At 34.6% G+C, this 20,216-nt stretch overlaps 1 long non-coding RNA gene and 3 other non-coding genes across 7 annotated transcripts; 1 reads left to right on the forward strand and 3 right to left on the reverse strand.

The window, feature by feature from the left end:
* Positions 1-260: 260 nt before the first annotated feature.
* Positions 261-4,972, reverse strand: LOC110935585. Of its 4 annotated transcripts, XR_002589214.2 has the most exons (5): positions 4,843-4,972; positions 3,012-4,008; positions 1,911-2,091; positions 1,588-1,657; positions 261-1,411 (listed from the first exon to the last, which is right to left on the reverse strand). It is a non-coding gene; the product is annotated as an uncharacterized LOC110935585 (long non-coding RNA). The 4 variants fall into 4 exon arrangements; XR_004891949.1 differs by having other exon boundaries at positions 261-1,657; XR_004891948.1 differs by having other exon boundaries at positions 1,588-2,091.
* A 12,259-nt stretch (positions 4,973-17,231) lies between these two features.
* TRNAL-CAA lies at positions 17,232-17,315 on the reverse strand. Its single transcript has one exon. It is a non-coding gene; the product is annotated as a tRNA-Leu (tRNA).
* Positions 17,316-19,083: 1,768 nt separating this feature from the next.
* Positions 19,084-19,157, reverse strand: TRNAR-UCG. The gene has a single exon. It is a non-coding gene; the product is annotated as a tRNA-Arg (tRNA).
* Positions 19,158-19,259: 102 nt separating this feature from the next.
* Positions 19,260-19,333, forward strand: TRNAR-UCG. Its single transcript has one exon. It is a non-coding gene; the product is annotated as a tRNA-Arg (tRNA).
* The last annotated feature ends 883 nt before the right edge of the window (positions 19,334-20,216 follow it).

Consider the following 20,216-nt stretch of genomic DNA (forward strand, 5'->3'; position numbering starts at 1 on the left):
CTTGGATTGACTAGAATGCCCTTTAACAAACTCACGCCCCTCTTTTCTTCCTTTCAATTTCCCTGATTTAATAATAGCCCTTGATTAACTTAATGGATGGTCAAGATCACTTCCTATCCTTCCTAGCCAAATAAACTTCCTATTGTATCTCCACCCTAGATATATATTAAAAAGTAAACATCCTTATCCTGCTACTCAGTTTCTAAATGAGAGATTGAATGACAAAAGAAGTTGGCTTTAACATTGGAGCGGATATAATATTCAGATCACAACACTTTGAACTAAAATTTAGCTATTCTAATTCAAAACGTACAATGCTCAACCATTCTTTTCTTCATGCAAACACAATCCTTTTCCATTATTTTGCTTTAAAGGTAATAAGGTCACTAACAAACATCAAATCAAGAGTGATGCTCACATAACTACTAAAAACATTTAAATCATCCCTATACGGAAGGAACGCGTTGCAGTGTCATCTGAGCATATAAAGAAAGGTAATCTGATCTTCAAGATTGCGATAACCACCCCAAAAAAAGTGTTTTGCTTCCTAATCTGTTAGACCCAGCAAAGAGAGTTCCATCATATCATGATTGTTGGATCTCTCAATAACTAAAATGAAAAACATGAAACAAAAGACAGTAGCTAAATGTTCGTAGTCTGGGAAGTAACTATAGTGCAATAATATAGTATTCACTACCTTACCAAACGATGTCTCCTCTTCGAATAGAACCTCTTAAGTCTTAACCCTTATTTCCACATCAACCCATTATTAGACTATGAGCCCACGGGCTTAGTTAGGTTTCTAGGGTTACTCGTAATCCTAGAAACCTAACTAAGCCGCCGCCGCCCTGTCCAGCCGCTGTTCGTTTTCCGTTTCCGGTTCCTTTTTTTCCCAGTTTCATGTTCAAATAAAGCTTCGTTTTTCGGTTCTAGATTCACCAGTGTTCTTACAGTCTCTTACCACAACGATGATGCTACGGCTCATCCTGTTGATTTCGCATCTCCGTCAAGCCGCCCTTTGCCGCCGTGTCGTCGCCGCTTATTAGACTACGGTCTTCGTCGCGCCGCCTGCAGGATTACGATCCGCCGCTACCAGCCCCCGCTGCATTGTCGTATTGGTTGCCTCTTATAGGATTACGAGATCATTCAAAACTGTGTATCGAAGATTATGGATTGAAGATTGCAAGATTATGGAATTTTGACCGAAATCGAAGACAATTTTTTTAGGGTTTATTATTGTTTTTGTTTTTCAGTCTAAACTTCTAGTTCCATCCGCTACGACTGCGGGAGAGTATTAGACTATGAGCCCACGAGCTTAGTTAGGTTTCTAGGGTTACTCGTAATCCCTATATATTGTAACCTACTCATTCAATAATAATCATTCAGTCTTTCATAATCTTACACCCGTAACCTGCAAATTCACAAACAAAATGCTTTACGAAAGGAGCTTGTGACCACTTTATTTATATATGACCAGGCCATCGTAGCAGAATATAGTTATAGCAATATTAATCATATTTTCTAACTTAGGTTCAAAACTAAAGCAAATCTTCACAACTGAATAATATAAATTCATATCACAATTACCTACGATCCCCTTTGTGTCCTTCACCTTCGCCATCATCTTCAGTGAAAGCCGAATTCTATCTTCAGCGTGCTTTTGGACATAAATTAATATTAATAATATAAATAAAATAAAATAAAATAAAGCCAGAATTTGAACCTGTGTAGGAATTTCTTTTAGTTTCTCTTCAACGATTTCTTTACAGATTAACCGATTAAGATTTCATAGAATCACATAGATATGACGTTAATGCAGTCCATATAAATTTTTCATTAAGAGAAAGCTAACATCTTTAGTCTAACCCAACCAATGAGCCTTTGTCCGTTGTTTGTAAATCTATTCTCACCGGTGCGGGAAATCTTTTGGCCATGTCCCTGCGGTCCATAATGCCATAAATAATGGGATTGGTGGATGACCCGTCAAGCCTTAAACTGACGGTTCCGGTTAGATAAAGAGCCGACTTTCACCAACTCCGCCCATGATAACGTCATCTAACAAGCCCCAAGGCAGGTCTCAGGATGTACCATCTAGGAAAAAGTGAAAAAAAAAAAAACATCAATTATCATCCCTAAGAAATAAATAATCAAAATTAATCTATTTGACTTATATGGTCAAAGTCAAACAACCTGATCCTACAAATAAGAAAAGATAATTGACAAATTCACATGGGTTTCAGAACAGTACTCGTGTGCTACACGAGTTACACAATGTCAATTATATTAGAGTAAATTTCTATTTTCGTCCCTGAGGTTTGTCAATTTTAACTAGTTTAGTCCAAAAATCTAATTTATAACAAATCCAATGAAGTTTGCATTTCTTAACGCTTTTCATCCCTAAGGGTACTTTTTTCCATTTAATTCTTAGGGATGAAAAGCGTTAAGAAATGCAAACCTTAGGGATGAAAAGCGTTAAGAAATGCAAATCTTAGGGATGAAAAACGTTAAGAAATGCAAACCTTAAGGATGGTTTTGTTATAAATTAGATTTTTGGACTAAATTAGTTAAAATGGACAAACCTCAGGGACAAAAACAGAAATTTACTCATTATATTATTTATAAGCTTTTACACAAAATTTTGAAATGAGGTCGAGGCACCAACTCCTGTGTTTTAATTTCTATTAGGGCCTTTTACTAATCGGACATAGCGCTAGTTTAGGTCTTATAATGCAAGTTTAGGACAACTCAACACTTAACCTCTGTTGCGAAAAGAAAGCACAACAACTTAGCACTTGCTTGCATGCCTCAGGCAAGATGCTTTAATCTTTTCAAGCCCGTCTCCATGGACCAATTCTCCATTCTCAAAACAAACCCGGCAAAATAACATCAACTCTTAAACAACTTCTAGTTAAAAACCCATTCAACATTTGCAGTAGACATCTCTATCAAAATGAGGCAGGCTTGACTTTTAGACTTACATGGATTAGATTTTAAAAACACAACCGGCTTACCTGGCAAAAGGATAACAGACTATTGTTTAGCAAGTTTTGAGCGAAACTCATGTCATCATGTATGCCTTATAGTTGTGAAATGTCCTAGTGCAAGAAGAAGTTGGTCAACTCTAGTCTGGCCACAATCTCTCTCGCATCTTCGTTTGACGTTACCTTGCCCTATGTTTTGAAGACCTCCCAGCTTCACCCTAACCCCATTTTGAAAAACCCATGGTGCATTCATATAGTAGGTAGGCCTCCAGATAACATTATAGCATCAGATCCAAATCAGATGGTAACTAATGGAGTTTATCTTATATTCGTGCCACAAATAGACCAAATCTGTGAGTGATTTATGTCTTGCATGAGCTGGTCGATCTTCTCAGCATTCATATTTATTATAATAACAAAGATAATTTGAAAAAGAAAAATAAAAAAAATAATATAGATCTACTATTTATCAACCAAACGCTTATTAATATATATCAATGCTTGTTGTCTTGACTAAAATTAACAACATCGTATTGTGTGTGAGAGATGTTTGAATGTCGCAAAAGAAAACAAAAAGTTATAAAAGCAAGATGGTTGTTTTCTGAATTTGTTAACAAGAAATTCCGTTGTTTTCAAAAGAGGGAACTAATAATATGAATGCATGCACCTTTAATAAATCTTTTTTTACTGATGTGATTTGAGTCGAGTTAGTGTTGAAAAAGATTTATTAAAGGTGCATGCATTCATATTATTAGTTCCCTCTTTTGAAAACAAGGGACTTTCTTGTTAACAAATTCAGAAAAAAAAAAAAACATTTTGTTTTTATAACTTCCTGTTTTCTTTTGCGGCATTCAAACATCTCTCACACACAATACCATGTTAATTTTAGCCAAGACAACAAGCATTTATATATTAATAAACGTTTTGTTGATAGATAGTACATCTATATTTTTTTTCCTATTTCAAATTATCTTTTTTATTATAATTATTTCTTTTGCGGCATTCAAACATCTCTCACACACATTACCTAAGGCCCAAAAATATATAACAAATTAAAAAAAAACCATGAAAAAGTAAAACGATAAGAAGTTCTTCAAAATAATTAACAAAAACTTGAAAAAAAAAGTATAGCACTAAAAAACCTAAAACTGATAACAGATAGGGGTGTGCACGGTTCGGTTCGGTTATTAGCATTATCCGTAACCGAAGTCATCGGTTAATCGGTTCGGTTAATTCGGTTAATTTGTCGGTTTTCGGTTCGGTTAATTTTCGGTTAATAACCAATTAAAACAAGGGGTAATTTTTTTGCTTAGAAATACAGGTAATAGAAGTATAAATCCATGAACTAGATGTATAAATACATGAAATGGATGGATGTATAAATAAATGAAATGGAGGTATAAATGCATGATAGATGTTTAAATACATAAAATTAAGGTATAAATAAATGAAATGAAGGCATAAATAAATGAAATAGAGGTATTATTACATGAAATGAAAGTATAAAACATGAAATACATGTATAAAAGCTAGAAATATATAAAAAAATAAATGATTCGGTTCGGTTCGGTTAATTTCGGTGAACCGATGGTAAAAAAAATATCCGTTAACCGACTTTCGGTTAATTCGGTTTCGATTAATTTCGGTTCGGTTTTGTCGGTTTTCGGTTTGGTTTCGGTTAACGGGTTCGGTTATTGCACACCCTAACAGATAACATAAACTAACCTAAAATTACGATCTGAAACAATATTCAAATTACAATAATATCAATCATCTACAATCAGAAGCACAAATCACAAGTTGTGTGTGAAGAAACTGATAGATCAAATGTTATGAAGGAGATGAACGAGTGAGTGAGTACCTTGCTTGGAAGACATGATTGGAAATTAGGGTTTTGGTAGTTTGCAGAAAAATGATATGATTTGGGGATGAGTGATAGCGTAAATATAACGCCTTATTGTTGGAATAATTGAATATATGCGACATGATTGGTTTTTATACGTATAGATAATAAAATTGAATATATGCCTCCAATAACTAGGACGGACACTCGAGGGTAAGCACGGTCGCCGTCGATTTTTCGCTCGTGTTATTAAATTTTACGGAAAAAATATTTTTATAGTGTAAAATATTGGATTTTACGGCCTCCATCAATTTGAATTTTAAGAGTGGTCTCTGCTGAGTTTTCATTCAAGCTCCGCCACTACGGGTAAGGTAAGGAGCTCCTGGGTTTGAACTCGAGCCAAAACACTGTCGTCACCCATGTTGGTTAGACGGGCGGGTTTAGCTAGCCACAACTATAACCCACATGAAATTTACGTTTTCAAGGTCAATATGACCGTTAAAATTGTGTTTTGACCGTTACTTTTTAAGAAAAAAAATCAAATAACGTTATCTATTTAAGCAACGCATTCCATTATTTTAATCTATCTCATCCATATAAACTTTTTCAATTTTTATTTCTATCTACCAAAAATTTCTCTTAAAATGTCAAGGAATTCGTGGACCGAAGAAGAAGATATTGTGTTGGCTACGTCTTGGGTCGCAACTCATCACGAACGAGCGTCTACTAGTAGAAGGGTTTCGTTTTAGAACCGGGTTTTCCAACAATTTTGTTTCCATGTCGGGGAGACCAACCGAACCATGAATCAACTTAATTCATTTTTCGCGTTTATTCGTTTCAAATGTACAAGATTTCATGGGAGGCTCAACAAAGTGGAAAATCCCGACAATGACCTATTGAATGTTGAAGTCATTTAGTGGCCCTTGTGGACTAAAAAAATACTTACGGCGAGGACTTCGAACATGTTTCAGCGTAGCATATTATTAGGATGTATGTTTACTTTTTTATGTAATGTTTAAGTTCTATTTTTATTTTTATGTGATGTGATGTGATGTGATGTTATGTTTATGTTTTATGTTTAACTGTTTATGCACCTCTAGAATGATGTGACTGAAAATTTAATAAAAATGTGGGCTTCCAATTTAGTAAAATGGGATCTAAGGGGTGAAAAGGTTTGGGCTTACTATTTTATAATGGATATGGGCTCCTAATGGTGAATGGGTTCTTGGTTGGCTTATATTTGTCGTAACGTTCGAAACTCGGAGGTTAATAGAAAAATGAGAATATATGTTACGCATAATAATTACAAGGTCACTTAACCCGAACCCTATAGAGTCGGTTCACCCATGGTTAAAATAACCTAACACTAGAAGTTCTAGGGTAAATGTTTCTATATCGAATTGCTCGATTATGTAGCATTTACAATGGATCATTTTATTTATGTGAGTGAGTTAGTTATATTTAAACAATAATTACACATTTTCCTCTTATTTTAAACCAACTATCTTCACGACTTTTAAACAAACATAGGTAGTGTTTGGTATGCAGGAATGAGAGGTGGAATGGAATGGATGATTACGAGAGGATGAAGAAAAGGGTGTTTGGTTGGTCAATGGAATGGAATCACCCATTCCAAAATGCATTCCATTCCCTCAAAATCATTCCTTCCACCCCCCATGTTTTTTTTCCATTCCATCCTCTCTTGCACCATTCATCAACAACACCACAACCCACCACCTTTGCCACAACCCACCACCACCACCACCCACCACCGACACCATCGCCGCCACCCGCCACCACCTCACCCCAACAGCCACCGCCGCCGCCGCCACCCACTCGCCACTGTTATCACCGACAGCTGCGACCAACCGCTAATGACACTTGTCGCCGCCGCCCACCACCATCGTCGACGCCACCACCACCGCCACCGCCACCACCAACCGCCACCTCTGCTGCCACCCACCATCAACGACCACCTTGCCGCCACCACCACTCGTTGTCGCCGCCGCACCGCCACTCGCCGCCACCACCACCACCCATCGTCGCCGCCGACACCCACCACCGCCACCTATAACCACCCACAATCACTACCACCGACCATCACCACCACCACCACTCACCGCTGATTTTGTTACTCCGTTTTTCTTGCCTACCGAACAATACACAATAATAACTCATTCCATTCACACATGGTAACCAAACAAGACATGGAATGGTAATGATCCATTGCATTCTCTCGTCCATTCCATTACCTCGTCCATTCCATTCCTTGTCCATTCCATTACCCCATACCAAACAGACCCATAATCTTTTCACATGTTTATACTATAAAAAAAATACACCATAAAAAACGAGCATTTTTATTCTCTTTAGTTTGAGTATAGTATTACCATCGTTTATAAAATTTTTAAAACTGATATGTTACGTGATTAATAACGTTTAGGGGTGAGTAATAACCGAACTGTTAACTGAAAACAGACGAAACAGAATCGAAATCAGTTAAAACTGGAGTAACTAAAAACAGGTTATCGATTTTTTTGTACCCTCAGTTATAGCTTTTATACATTCATTTTATGTTTTATACATCTATTTCATGCATTTATGCCTCCATTTCATAAATTATCATCCATTTCATATATTTCAAAGCAAAAAAATAGCCCAAGTTTTGTTTTTGTTATTAACTTAAATTAATCGAATCAAACTGAACACCGACAATATAACCAAATAAACCGAACCGTATAGCCAGTTGACTAATAAAATAGCTTAACTAATGTTTTTTTTCTTCGATTCAGGCTAATAACCGAATCGAACCATGCACACTCAGTGGCGCAACTTAGAGGAGGCCGGACCGGGCCTCGGCCCGTGCGGTTTTTTCGCCCAGTAGTGTTAAATTTCAGGTTTTTGAGAATTTTTTTAAATGTGTATTAGTTCGGCCCAGACTGATTTTATCTCCAAAATACATCAACTCATGCTGAGTTTTAGGTCAAGATCCGTCAGTGTGCACACTTATACCAATCTCTGTATTCTTTGTATTCCCCATCTATCGCGTGGTACTCTTTTAGTATAATTTAATGCATTGCAAATATTTATTACTCTTTTAATATGAAAGGAATAGAATAGCAATGAATAATTGACCCTAATCGAGTAATCAATTGATGTGTACATTTGATTCGGTAAAAAGGTGGCCTTTTTTCATCTTTTTACATTGCTTTTCAGTGACTTGGATAAAGGCTGAGCAACACTATTTTGGCCAGTGTTTTCTGAACTTTTAAGAATATATAACTTGATTGAAAATTGAAATTGAAAAATACTATAAAAATACATATTATATAAATAGTAATCTAATTTATTTAATAAGGGAATGTAGCTAACTAAAAGATCTTTCTTTCCAAGCATGACATTTGACTTTTAGCTGAATAATTAGTAGTCTTTAACTCTATCGTTACAAATACATATACCTACTAAAATTTGTCAGTTATTTACCCAAAAACTAACAAATCAAATTGTTTTATAACTTTTAATGAACATTACATTCCATGACATATAATATGGGTATTTAAATGGGATGTCTTTGACTCTTTGTATATTGAGACGTGAAACCTGATACAAATCTAAAATTATTAGAGATTCTGATCATGTATTTTAAGACGTGAAACCTGATACAAATCTAAAATTATTAGAGATTTTGATCAAGACACGCTTGATTGCAGGTTGGCATGAACACAATCAAATAACTTTTTTTTTGTTTCACCTTTTAATACTATAAAATTACAAGTTTACAACAACAACTACATGTGTAGACTAAAAAAATTCATTAACCTAGATGTGTTCGTGAGTTCGACAAATTTAGACTAAACCAAAACTCATGAACTTCATGTCAGGTTTCTATCATGTTTGGAATTTATACCCACTTAAAAGTAATAATACATTTTAGGTGATTTGCAAGTTTATAACCATTCTATACACACATAGATATGTATAAAAAACTATCAGATTAATTTGTTCATATATTATTTATAACCTTATACGTAAACAAAATAAAAAAGAACATCACATTTATACAACTTTAATTTGTTTAAAAAAAACTTGAAAAAATTAACGTTGTATTTTGTTTTACGTGCTCTCTCAATAATTCGTGTTGTGTCTTGTGTGTATACATATATATTATATTCTTATGTTTAGTACACCTGGGTTTTATATAAATAAATTTAATAATTATTATTACTTGTCTTTAAGTAAACAAATTTTACTATATGTACAATAAGTCTAGCCACATATAGCATTCCTCATTTGGTATAAAGGGTCATATATGCACATTCCATTCATCTCTTGTGTAGTGCCTTAGATTCTCCCCTACCCAAAACTAAAGCCTTTCCTATTTCTCTTACTATTTCCATTCCCATTCTCATTTTCTGTTTATTTTTCCTAGGCATGGAAGTCATCGTCGGCTGGTGCAACTTCGGCTGCCCGAGCCAAATGCGACAACATATCAAGATCGACAACCACGTATTCATCACCTTGAGTATAAATTTGGGTGTAAAAGCATCAACTTGGAGATTTTTATGGAGAAAGACCAAGAAAGAAAAGAAGAAGAAGAAGAAGAAGAAGAAGAAAGTCAAAGGGGTTTCAAATTCAACACAATTTAGTTATGATCCTTGTGAGTATGCACAAAACTTTGATCAGGGTTTGATGTTGAATGATTATGATGATCTCTCAAGATCATTTTCGGCTCGTTTTGCCGTCCCTACTAATGTTTTCCACAAGGGGTTAAGTGTTTGATTGAAACATGTACAACTTGGATGTAATGTCTATGTTTTCTAGTTGCTAGTAGACCTAGTCAATGGATAATAACAAATATGTGTTTCCATGTGTTCATTAAAAATTTTCCTTAGCACACCACATTAAAGATCATGTCTTTCACATGAACAAGATGGATGAACAAAATGATAACGGTTTTACTTAATTTTCTTTTTTTTTTTTTTCAACTCGCAAAATTTGCTCGCTCCCTTCGTCTCTAAACACTGCAACTTCCGACTTAGAACACATTACTCTACAAAATTACCCTACAATAATTACTCTACTACTGTAAAATCATGATTTTTTTTACATTTTGCAATTAAACATCGTTCTTAAGTGGTAGGAAAAAAATTAAAAAAAAATTATCTCATTCACTTCTTACATTAAGGGTATTTTGTATGTTAAAACTCATTTCTGTTTGATCTTTACACTATTATATACATTTATTGTGAGGCGGTTTAATTACTTGTAGCAATTTCGACAATTATTCAAATGGATTAAGAGTCGATGTATATTTTAGTACATCTTTAACGTTCTTATTAAAAGTTTAATTGTTATTATAATATAACTTTTGTAACCATATATATAACAATCATTTATGTGCATGTTATAAAATATAAACAAAATTGTTTGTGGATGAACATGATCCAAACTCTCTTTGACTAGTGCCAAAAGTACCCATTTGATACATTACATACTTTGTTGGACCAGTCCATCTTGCCACCTTTAAAGTTAAGTAACACTCATATTGTAGGGTAAAATAATTACTCTACAAAATTACATAATTACTCTACTAGTGTAAAATCACGTTTTTTTATTCTGAGATTAAAACACATGCTTAATAAGATGGGGAAAAAATATTTAAAAAATAAATAAATACTTTACTTCTTACGTTAAGGGTATTTAGTATGTTAAGACCCATTTGTACAATAACTTAATCTGTATAGAATATATGTTACATGCATACCCATGAAGATAAAGTAAGTATGTAAAATAATGTCACATGTTCCATGTGTATAAAGGTATGTTTCTGTGTGACATGCTTACAAACATATAAGCCAACCTAGAAAATGTTGATCTTATGATTTTTATCTATATCACATAGATAAATATCAATGTTACCAAAAACTATAATGTTTTGGTAGAAAAAAAGGTACACTTAAATTGACCCAACCCAAGAGAAAAGGTTACAATTATAGGAAAACCGGGAGAAGAAGATGATTTTGAAATCATTTAGTGCAAATAGTACCATCTATAAAGAGAGCAAAACAAAAGACTTTTATAAAGGTGGTCAATATCATTCTAGACAAAATAATGATAGATCATGGACAATTCAAATCTTTAAATTTGTCATAAATTGTTTGAATTATTAGGAGACATTTGTTTTGTTCATCATTGATGTGAAATGAGTTTCTCAATGGGCCATGATTTGCAATTAGAAATTACTAATATTTGGTAGAATGGGAATGAGAACCGCTCTTTATATATCACCTCTATGTATTCACTGATTTTCTTCCGCTCCGGCTACGGGGAGTATTCATGGGTGGACTTAGTAACGCAGGTTGGGGGTCGCTTGCACCTCGCGAAGAAAATATTGGTATTATATATAGGTTAAATCTCGAATGACCCATGAAATTTTAATACTGACCCCATGAAATTTCGGCACAGAACCTATGAAATTTCGATATCGACCCCTAAAAAACTAAATTAGAATTTACATATTACAAATATAAATCTAATATAAAGAATTAATCTCAATTAAACGTTACTACAATTATGTAAACCTTTAATTGTCCAAGTGTTAAATTGTTTAAACCTAGTTACCTAAAATGTTTAAGGCTTTAAGCCCACTTTGAACTCTTTAATAATTTAAAAAATGAAGCGACGTGTTTTAAAATTGAAAAAATGTTTGTTGATCGATGATCGCATGAACCCTAACCACTGTCATGCCTAAATTTTTCTTTAGCCGGCTTTCAGGCATGAGGGCTTGCTTTCCTCTTTGTGGGATAAAGCAAACCCTCTGTTTTAGCTGGCTTTAATACAAAGTCACCAGAGGTTAGCCGTCCGGAGAATGAAGATCGCCTCCCGCTGCCCTTCTCCTCTCAGTCTAACAATCCCTAGGCTTTGCATTTGCTCCTCAGGTAACCTCTAATTTGGGTATTGCCTTTACTTCTTTGCGAATTCCGACCCTAAGTGGCTAAGTCGGTAAGTCCCTAACATTGGCTAAGTTGGTAAGTTTTAATTTGATTTAAGACCATGTGTAATGGATATTGTTGGGGCGTGAAAGGGATTGATAACGCCCACGACACTGCCCCCTGACGTTATAGGAGCATGAAGAGGGAGGGACGGTTTTAGTATAATGCCAAATGAAGGGGAAAATTTGGCTAGTAGTGATTGAAAGGGTATGAAGAGGGAGGGACGGTTTTAGTATAATTACACATTTTTTAAAGTGACATTACGAATCTGATGTGGTGAAAAATGTCCCTTATGAGGCGTTAATTAATGATTTTACTTGGTGTTGGTGGGCTTTATTAAGTGACAAGTGTCTTTAATTATTGTTTTACTTAAAACGGTGACTAGAAAAAAAGACAAATGAATCACAATAGTTAAAAGTTTAGTTTGTATTTAATCATACACACGATCACCCACAAATAAACATACACATGCATTAATGGAGTGAAACACAAGCATACACAAACAAATCTTAATGAAAAATTACTACTTAGGCACTCGCGAACATAAATAGGCAAATGATAATTTTGTTTGTATGTTTTATTATTTTTTATTCTTTTTCGTCTGTTAGACTTGATATAATTAGATAAATGAAAATTTTTGTTTGTATTCATCTATCTAGTAAATAAGTAAATACATACATTAAATTAAATTAGATGAATGTGAAATTTTGTTTATGATTGTTCGATTAGACTATATGGTGTGAAGGACATGAAATGGTGGCGTTATTCGACATGTGACGGCCACGTTAGCACGCGTTAGAAAAGTGGCTTAATGCAAAAAAGAGAGGAGTGAGATGGGGCTTTGAAAAGTGGCGTTATTCCACACGTGACACGGTTTTTTATTATTTTATATTTAAAAATTATATAAAATCTTTTTTAAATGTGCCGATAGAGTCCAACGGCTATCTCACACCAATAGCCCAATGCCACGTCAACACCATCGTTACCTCCACGCCAGTGGAAAATGTTTTGCCCCAATGACAACGCTGCCTTCCATGTCGTTTCCGGGATGGTGTGTCCGGCGTGCAAAGGCATAAACGCTACAAAACCACGTCCACACCGTGTGATCTTGGTAGAGAAGCAAACATAAGTGTGCAAACTTTAAATAAAAACATTACTAGGCATTCATAAACATAATTATACAAATGATACTTGTGTTTGTATTTATTAATTTAATTAAATAAATATGAAAGTTTGTTTACGTGTGTTCATTCAGTATGTAACCGAATTAATTCATTTAAATATATGAATATGAAATTTGTTTACATATGTTCCTTTAGTAAATAAGTGAGTATAAGTGAACTTTTCACCGACTGTTTTTACTAGGTGCTCGATTCATATCGTTCCTACTCTCAATCCACACACCCCTTTGTTATTATACGTTGTTTGTACTTTTTTGGCATGTGATGATCATTTTCAGTGTATGTCTCTTATCATGTTGGGTGTATATATTTTAGCATGCATATGGAAACGAAGAAAAGTCAAAGGTGATTTCTTTGAATGAATAAAAACTTGATAAAATGGGAGCCACCAGTCACTCTGCAAAGACAAGAACGGTCCAAGACATATTGCATTGTTAAGCATGTGCCTCAAAGAATTAGAAACCTAAGTGGTATGTAGGTAGCAAAATAATATATAATTATCACTGAACACTACACTATTACGATAATAGAAAGAAACAAAGTACACAATGTAGATTATGTTATTTATGTAAATAATAACCCGCCAAACTTATTTCTTCATATATGTTTTAGAATAAATTATTTTTTGAGTCGATGTGTTTTAATGTTTTTAACCATTTGAGTCCAAAATCAAAAAATTTAACGTCCTGGGTCCTTAATCACTTATTTTATAAACGTTACCCTGTAAGATTAAATATATTATTATTGTAATATTTAATCTTGTAGTCATATAATCATTTATATTATATAGATCAAAATATATTAAACTTATTATATAATTAGTTGATAATTGTTGATAAACCATATTACCTTATTAACTAATTAGGTTTTCTCTTGGGTGTATATATAATGAGATAACTAGAGAGGTTAAAGATTAGACAATTATCATAACTCATCATCATCAAAATCGCCCCGCATCTCTCTCTCTCTCTCTCTCCATATTCACGGACTCAAACCCTAGAGTTCGGTATCACCATCATTAACTTACACCCTAAGGAGGGACCAGATCATCTTGACAAGTATGTAGAACTCCATGGCTGCGTCTCTGACTGGATTCTCTGTTGGCCTGTCAGCTGTTACATGTATTTTCATATATGTTTTCCATTAATTTATATAGAACCGATCAACATACCCTATTGTTAATACTAGTGGTGAATCTGTAACTAGTATCAACCGTGGGCCTGCCCTACGAGCCAGTTCGAGTGCTGTTTTTTGTATCTCGGTCTACTTGTAGCATGTCTGTTATATTTGATTTACAAGCTTTCCTACCCGTTGCCTATGATAGTCTGATTTCTATCACCTTGGCTACAAGTCCTTTGCTTGCTTCTCTAATCAAAATCAAAATTCATTTATATACAAACAACTTAAAAAAAATGATATTTGCACACTTGTTTATAATATATACATGATAGTTATACGTTTTAAACGGTTTGATGCCACTTAAGTAGCTAAATGATGAAATAATAAGTAAAAGTGTAAACTCTCAAAATGGTCTCTAAGGTTTAATCAATTTTGCCACTTTAGTTCAAACTTAAACTTTTTGAATCTGGGTCCAGTGGTTTAAATTTTGTTGCCATTTTCATGCAAAAGCAAAATCTTGTCAGATTTTTCAGTTAACATCCAGTTTTTTTTGTCTTTTTCCTCATTTCTAATTAAGGGCAAAATGGTCAGATTTTTTTAATTTATTATAATAAAACGTTAAAAAACCATTTTGCCCTTCATTAAAAGGGAGAAAAAAGACAAAAAAATGGATGTTAACTGAAAAATCTGACCAGATTTTGATTTTCGATGAAAATGACAACAAAATTGAAACCACACGGACCCATATTCAAAATGTTTGAGTTTTGAACTAAAGTTGCAAAAGTGATCAAACCTTACGAACTATTTTGGCACTAAACTCTAAGGGTATAAGGAGCGGTTAATCACTTGAGAGTGGTAAACTTAAAAATCAACCAATCAGAGTGTGTCACATCAATCAGTGAAAAGTGTTTAACCTATGCTGAAAAGTGTTGGCAATAGTTAGACACTTGGTGAAGTGGTAAACTTAAAAAAAAAAAATGTGTGATTAGTTGAGATGGCATGGACCCCACCACACACACCCCATCTCTCCTTCCTCTCTTCACCGCTTCAGCAACCCCTCACCGATTCATCAAAGTTTACCGCGCGGCAAAGGGGTCGACGGCGGTATTCCCGCGCGGCAAACACCCTTTGCCGCTCAACTTTGCCGACCACACCGGACGCCCTAAGTAAAAACTATACAAAAAGGGGTGGTCAAATTGTTCAAAGACATCAACAATAAACAGAATGGTCTTGAGCTTGGTCAGTTGGTCCCCTCTCATTGAATTCATACTCACTGACAAATCTACCAAATCAAATAAGTCACATATCTTTCCCCAATCAGATTGTACAAGTCCTTAATGCATGGAACATGGTTGGATTGTAGATTGTACAAGTGGTTGATGCAAGGAGAGGAGACATCTTTAGGAATCAGGATCAATGGCCTTTAGTACTTGTGAAGACCATGTAACCAGCTGCATTAATTGTTCAACTCAGTCATCATATGCAAACGGTAACGAAATCTAAATATAGATATGAAACTAAAGATCCCTGACATGAAAATATACATGATTTAGTTTGGATCTTGTTGCTATCAAAGTCCTTGTGGTACAAATTGTTTTTTTAAAGAAAATCCGGTCCAGTTTTTAACCGAACAGTTTTTTTTTAATTCAAAACAAAAACCGTTTTTTATAACCGGTTTCAGTTAATAACTGGTCACAAACCGCCGGTTTGGTTCGGTCTTAAAACCGGTATTAAAAAAAACGGTTTCGGTTTTTTTTCCGGTTACCGTTCTAAAACCGGTTTTTTGTACACCTCTATGTGAGACCAAACGTTCTCATTGTGACTAGATTCCAGGGATGCGTATTTGATACTGGGTACAAAAAAATGTAGCTACAAAATTGTACTTTAGCGATCGAATTTCGGTACTAGTTTCTGACGTTTTTCAGAATCGGTCCTTTCGGTTTAGTACGGTACGTTATTTTACGCACTTTTTACCTTCAAATATTATACCGTATCGATGCCGTACGGAATACCTTCAGACTGGTACCCATTTTTGGGAACTATGAGAACTACTTCACGTGCGAGTTGGGCCACCAATTTTTGTTGAAACGTAGATGAAAATGTTATTTTACCCACTTTTTATCTTCAAATACCGTACGGTACTGGTACCGGTGCCGTATGGAACACTTTCGGACCGGTACTCATTTTTTGGAATTTTCTGGATCGGTACTTTCGATACCGGTACGGTACGGAACTAAGCTCATCCCTACTAGACTCTGCGGCGAGATTAAGTATTTGCTTTAGGTAATTATAAGTAGCTTTAGAGAGAGAAAAGAGTATTTGGATTATTGTTCTCTATCGGATGACATTGACATTTATAAACACCTCATATCTCGAGTTGCTTCTCGCTTGAGTTGAGTACAAAGTCTAGCCATTCCCGCTTGAGTTGAGTTCATGTCAAGTTTTTGATTTTGTGTTGGCTTGGACTAGGGGTGTGCAATAAACGAACCGTTAACCGAAACCGAACCGAAAACCGACAAGAACCGAACCAAAATTAACCGAAAGTCGATTAACGAATATTTTTTTTAACCATCGGTTAACAGAAATTAACCGAACCGAATCATTTATTTCTTTATATATTTCTAGCTTTTATACCTTTATTTCATGTATTTCATGCTTTATACTTTCATTTCATGTGATAATACCTCTATTTCATTTATTTATGCCTTCATTTCATTTATTTATACCTTCATTTTATGTATTTAAACATCTATTCATGCATTTATACCTCCATTTTATTTATTTATACCTCAATTTCATGTATTTATACAATCTATTTCATGTATTTCTAAGCAAAAAAAAATAGCACTTGTTTGAATTGGTTATTAACCGAAAATTAACCGAACCGAACCGAACCGAACCGAGAACCGAAAACCGACAAATTAACCGAACCGATTAACCGATGACTTCGGTTACGGTTACGGATAATGCTAATAACCGAACCGAAACATACACACCCCTAGCTTGGACCCACCAACCCGCAAACACGACCCGTTTATTATAAAACTTTAGAAAGTTCTACAAAATATAACAGAAAACAAGTTACACTTTTAATGTAAAAAAATAGAAAAATTAATGTCAGAAGTGGGATTTGAACGCACGCTCTCTCACGAGAACCAGAACTTGAGTCTGGCGCCTTAGACCACTCGGCCATCCTGACCTTTTATTCACCTCGGTTAGTAGATTTTCTTTCTATTGATTCAGAAAGTAACAAAAAGTTAAAAATTGGGACATAAATTTATTACTTTAAATACAAATGCAAGTTTTATGATTTATACAGTTGTAAAAAGAAAAATTTATCCAATATAATATTTGCTTTAATTTATATCTTTTTACTAGATAGACAAGGTGACTTTAGCTACCATCCTTCATGACATAACTCATTCCTTCTTGACAAGGTTAAAATTTTAAAATATTTCTGATATCCTTATGTATGATTCTTTGTATTATATTTATTTCAATACTTTTTATGTAATTCATTATAGATATATCTCTTTTAAACGTACTAATTCTCCTCGATTTAGACAAATTTCATTGTTTATTTGCCTTTGTGTATTAATTTTTCTTTCATTCATGTTGAAACAATGGTATGTAAATGTAAATCCAAACAAACAAACCAGAAATAGCGACAAAACCAGGTGACAAAATCTTATTTAAACCAACCCAAAACTGCGCCCCCCCCCCCCCCCCCCCTCCTACAATATAACCCATTACACTATAAGTCCAGCGGTTGCAACAATAATACAAGTCACAAATACTGAGCCCAATATACAAGCCCACACAATACCAGCCCATATAACCAACATAAATAACCATGAGCCCATGAGGCCATATAACACGTTCCAAGTTCATAACCATATGAATGAAATATAACATGTACATTTTAACAATTCACCATCCTATTTGATTTGGATAACTGCCCCACAAATTATGAAGTTATATGTTACGGTAAAAAAAACATGCCTTGCATTTTGTGTACATGTTTAAAATATTCTAAGGAGGTATACAAAAAGCAACTTAATTCAAACTACAACTTATGTTTCTAAACTTAAAAAACTAGTGTATCTTAAAGTCTTAAATGATTAAAATGCACCTCATATTAGACACGGTTCTAATATATCCTACAGGGATGTGCATCGAGTAAAACACCGTTTTCGATTGGCTTGGGTTTTTGAGTCTGGGTGTCCGATTTCCTCTTACTCCACCCATGGAGGAATATTAAATAGACATCAGATAGGGTTTATTGTAATTGCTATACATAATTAGAAAATATGATTTAATTAGATTTTCCTTGTAATTATTCTTATTGGATGTTGAATTGATGATAGGGTTCTTTATAATCAAGGATATTGGATTTTAATAACCACAAGTTTCAATATTTGATCGATAACACTCGCACCTTATAAATTGTACCACACCACTCTCAACTTTCAACTTATTTTCTTGTGACACTCCCAAACTAACTGAACCCTAACCCAATTAGTTTTTGCTTACGTGGTTTTTTGCTAACGTGGCATCCGATGTCAGCTAATTGGGTTACTGTTCAGTTAGTTTGAGAGTGGCATGGAAAAATAAGTTGAAGGTTGGGAGTGTTGTGGTACAAATCGAAAGTTGGGAGTCCTATCGGCATTTGGTGAAAGTTATGGTTATTTAAATTGAATATTTCTTATAATTAAACTAATTCTACTTACATATAGCGAATAACCCATGCGTAAAAACCAAACTTACCAGCAAAAAACAGATTAAAACGATTTTAAACAAACCAAAGCCAATCTAAACTTGACTGACTAACTAAAGTAGTTATGATTTAGGATTTAATCAGCTTTCAAGTAAAATTTTAGAGTAGAAAAGTTTTAGTGATAGGTGAATGAGTTAATTCAACATACGAAGATACCTGCTTTGACTTAAAAAACCTGTACCAAAAAGAACGACCACAGTGGGAGTCGAACCCACGACCTTTTGATCCGAAGTCAAACGCGCTAATCCACTGCGCTATGCGGTCTTCTTGATGTCTAAATCTGTACTCATTTATTATTATACATTATTTAATAACCAAATTTCTTTATCTAATATCTTTTTTAAATACTTTATTATATCAAAAGTCGACCGCATAGCGCAGTGGATTAGCGCGTTTGACTTCGGATCAAAAGGTCGTGGGTTCGACTCCCACTGTGGTCGTTTTTTTTCTGTATAATTCGTCGGCTTTATCGAGATGAAAAGTCAGCTCGGCTGGTAAAATGTTCGACCGGGCTCGTAATGTTTTTATTTTATTTATTTTTTACAAATATTGATAAGATAAAAAATTGACATATCTGTGTATATGTATTATTTTTATTTTTCTAATATTTTAAAGACCGAAAAGCACTGGTGTACAACTGATTTTTTTCAAGCGGGTTGCGAGTTTTTCAATAACATTAACCACAATGAATAGAGAGACCAAGGACTTCGGAGGTTCCCAAAACGGAAGTCATTGGATAGGAGAGGGCATTTATGTGAAAGGGGGAGAAGAGAGAATGACGTTTTTAGGTGAGGGATGGTGGGCATAGGTGACAAGGAGTGCGTCAGGTGTTGGGTCTAAATGGTAAAGTCATTAGAGTTAAGGCGTTGCTAATGTTTCCCTTGAGGTCAAGGGTTCGAGTCCCGCCAAAGACAGATTGGTGTAAAATTTGTTGTTAAAAAAAATGTGACAAGGAGTCATTGACCTCTTTTATTGCATACGCTTAAGTATTTCAATAACTCAAATACAATATCATTCATTTTGTACCTTTCATTCAAAAAGAGTTGTAATATTGGATTAGATGCATGTTTTATAGTTATCTTGAGTCGGCGGACCCAAATTTTCTTTTTCAAAGGGGCAATAAGGGGTTTAACTAAACTTTTAATAAGAGCAGAGAGTTCGAGTTTTCTGCTTAAAAGTAATACTAATTTTGTTTTTTCATTGCTTATAGATCCAACGTGCTCGCATCGATGTGTAATTAGCCTAAAGTGTTGCAAACACCACCTCATAAACTCTTCGCTTGATTACCTCCACCATCAATGATGACACATGGACGTCGGTTCG

This window comes from Helianthus annuus, chromosome 4 (genome assembly GCF_002127325.2).
Source record: "Helianthus annuus cultivar XRQ/B chromosome 4, HanXRQr2.0-SUNRISE, whole genome shotgun sequence".
Classification (NCBI taxonomy): Eukaryota; Viridiplantae; Streptophyta; class Magnoliopsida; order Asterales; family Asteraceae; genus Helianthus; species Helianthus annuus.